We start from the raw sequence: 3,813 nt of genomic DNA, 5'->3' as shown, positions 1-3,813 counted from the left end.
AGACCATGTATGTAATATTAAGAATAAAGTGCCCCAGGTAAAGCACCTCAGAATATAAGTGATCAGCTTTCATTTGTATGTTTTAAAAATTTTATAAGGACAGAAACATGTCAGTGGGACACCAAAACCAACCTCAAAGAACTCCAGATGGCCAAAACTGGAACAATTTGAGTAACAAAATTAATTGTTGGTTTATAACTCAAAGTAAAAATTAGTATATGAGTCCATATAGATGTAAATGAATAAATAAATAAATGGGGAAGAAGAAACATATTTTCCTGGCAAAAGAATTCCATTTAATGTTATGTCAATACTCCCTCTTCCAGGAGGTGAGCTTGATCCCTACTACCCCATTCCCTCTCCACCTGTTTTTTGTTTGTTTTTTGGTGGAGGGAGGTTGGGCTCTACCCACAAAGTGGGACTCACACTCCAACCTGGAGATCAAGATTTGCATGTTCCACCGACTAAGCCAGCCAGGTGCCCCCTCCCCCTCTTTTTTAGAGAAGATTTTATTTATTTACTTGAGAGAGCGAGAATGAGAGATAGAGAGCACGAGAGGGAAGAGGGTCAGAGGGAGAAGCAGACTCCCTGCCAAGCAGGGAGCCCGATGCAGGACTCGATCCCGGGACTCCGGGATCATGACCTGAGCCGAAGGCAGTCACTTAACCAACTGAGCCACCCAGGCGCCCCACCCCTTCCACCTTTTTGAGAATAGGCTAGACTTAGCGACTTGCTTCAAAAAAAAGATTACAGAAAGGGTGAAATAGTAACTTTAGAGTGGAGAAACCTGGCAAAATCTGCCTTAACCAGGTGATGAAACTTAGCTTCACTAGTGATACCATGTAATGTCACCCACCTCTGATATGATGAACAGGGCATCTCAGCTTTGAGGTGTTCTTTCCAAAAACCCTCACCTCCAATCTAAAGGTGAGAAAAATATCAGACCATCCTGATTTGAGGGACAGTCTACAAAATACTCCTCAAAACTAAGGTCATCAAAAAATAAGGACAGGCACCTGGCTGGCTTAGTTGGTGGAGCATGCAACTCTTGGTCTCCAGGTCAGGAGTTTGAGCCCCACGTTGGGCATAGAACTTACTTTAAAAATTTTTTACAAAATAAGGACAATCTGAGAAACTATCACAGTCCAGAGGAGCCTAAAGACACATGATGATCATATATAATATGGTATCCTGGAAGGAATCTGGAATGAAAAAAAGACAGTAGGGGAAAAAAAATTGTGAAATCCAAATAAAGTGTGGAGTTCAGTTAATAGTAACAGGTTAGTGTTGGTTCCCCAGTTGTGACAAATGTACCATAGAAATTAACAATAATATGTTAATGGGGGAAACTTGACAAGGGGTCTATGGGCACTCTGTACTATCCCTGCAACTTTTCTATAAATCTAAAATTATTCTGGGGTGCCTGGGTGGCTCAGTCGTTAAGCGTCTGCCTTCAGATCATGTCATGATCCCAGGGTCCTGGGATCAAGCCCCACATCGGGCTCCCTGCTCCACGGGAAGCCTGCTTCTCCCTTCCCCCTGCTTGTGATCCCTCTCTCACTGTATCTCTCTCTGTCAAATAAATAAATAAAATCTTTAAAAATAAAAATAATAATATAAAATTATTCCAAAGTTAAAACTTTTATTTAAAAAATTCTTAAAGGGGCGCCTGGGTGGCTCAGTCGTTAAGCATCTGCCTTTGGCTCAGGTCATGACCCTGGGGTCCTGAGATCGAGCCCCACATCGGGCTCCCTGCTCTGCGAGAAGCCTGCTTCTCCCTCTGCCTCTGATGCTCCCGCTGCTTGTGCTCTCTCTCTCTGTCAAATAAATAAAATCTTTTTTAAAATTCTTTTTTTTTTTAAGATTTTATTTATTTATTTGACAGAGAGACACAGTGAGAGCAGGAACACAAGCAAGGGGAGTGGGAGAGGGAGAAGCAGGCTTCCCACAGAGCAGGGAGCCCGATGCGGGGCTCGATCCCAGGACCCTGGGATGGAGCCCGATGCGGGGCTCGATCCCAGGACCCTGGGATCATGACCTGAGCCGAAGGCAGACGCTTAACAACTGAGCCACCCAGTCGCCCTCTTTTTTAAAATTCTTAAAAAAATAAACATAAAATAGAATAAAAAGTTCTTACAGAAAATAGGAGAAAAGGTAATTCTTGGTGGGGGCCATGAGTTGTAAAATATACTTTTAAATAAGTTATTTCCCCCTTGAAAGTGGCCCTACCAAGAGACAGAGGCCATGAAGGTGAGGGTGAGGTGCCCTTAATTTTATAGACTGTGTTTTAGGGCAGAACGCGTTAGCATTTTATCTAGGAACTCCAGGCTCAGCATTTATGAGGAAATTTTTGGAATGTTCACATAAGCAACATAAGGACCTGCCTGTCCTTGCCTGTGGCCTTATTCCTCTGTCCCTGTTTTCTGGGAGAAGCTGTGGCTTTGACATCTAAAGGAACATTTCCTCACTGATTTCCCATGCTAGCCTGGGGCCTCTGAGAACCAGGGGGGTGAGCCCTCCAGCAAGCTCTGAATTTGGGGAGGGCCCACAGGGCAGTGATTATGCAGACAGAGCTTTCCACATTTCCGTCCTGTCCTCCGCTTGGCAGCACAAGTACAAAGTTCTGAAGATAAAAGGCTTCCATTAATACCAAACCAATGGAAGTCAAAGAGATTTCTTGACTATGGTTAGGTCATAACCACAATTTCTTTTTCTTTCTTTGTTTCTTTTTTAAAAACATGTTTATGAATCAAAGTCAGGATTTTGACTCCCTTGGGCTACTTTCCAGCTTCTATACTCTAGGAGGGCAGCAAAGATTCAAATGCAGTTTTAAAGGTTCCCAAGGATGAGTAGAAGCAAATGCCTTAATCCCTGGCAGCTCCTTTTCCAGCTTCCAAGGAAGGGAAGGCAATAGGGACACAATAGAAACTGTCTATTCCTCGTGTGCAACATCACTGTTCTGCACTTCATAGACATCCACTTTCTTCCTTCATCGTTCACCAAGCGGCCCCCAATACACTGAGGGATTCACACGCACATTTATGCCCAGACCTCATCATCAACACTGCTCCACTTCCTTCACTAATGTGCTCTCTGGCAATGATCTCCCTCCTTATTTGTTAATGCATTCATTCAAAAGCTATCTCTTGAGCACATCCTTTACTACTGAATGAGGTGCAGGAGGTGGGGTGATGCTCAAGACAAACCAGATCCTGTGCTCAGGGGATTTATGGTCTACTAGAGGAGGCAGACAGAACTGAGATACTGACAAGTCTCGGGGAGATGGATGAGAGAAATATTAGAAAGGTGGTTGGGAAAGCCTTCTTAGAGGAAGTTATCTGTGTACCACAGTCTGAACAAGGAGGAATCAGCCCAGTGAGATGGAGGAAAAATATTTCAGATGGAGGAACCAGAAACCCTAAGGCCCTGAGTCAGGAAGGAGGAATGAGCACTGAGAAAGTGCTCTAGGATCCCTGTGGGGAGAAGGCTATGATCAAAGAACAGAAGGAAAGGAGATAGGGCCAGAGAGATAAGCGGGGTCCATATCTCAGGGACCATGGAGGTCCTAATGAGTTTTCATTTCCACCTCATGGGAAGTCATTAGAGAGTTAGTTACAAGCAGAGAATTAACATGATCCTTCACTTTTCTTGTGAGGGGGTAACTGTTCCCATATACCCTTTACACAAATTCACCAATTGTTTATCTTTTACCCTCAATCGTTTTCTCTCCCATCTTGTAAAACCTCTTCCATCTTACAAAATAAAAATATCAACAACAACCAATGAATCATTGAACATTATATCAAAAAACAC

Source organism: Zalophus californianus, chromosome 3 (genome assembly GCF_009762305.2).
Source record: "Zalophus californianus isolate mZalCal1 chromosome 3, mZalCal1.pri.v2, whole genome shotgun sequence".
NCBI lineage: Eukaryota > Metazoa > Chordata > Mammalia > Carnivora > Otariidae > Zalophus > Zalophus californianus.
This window is presented reverse-complemented; position numbering follows the sequence as displayed.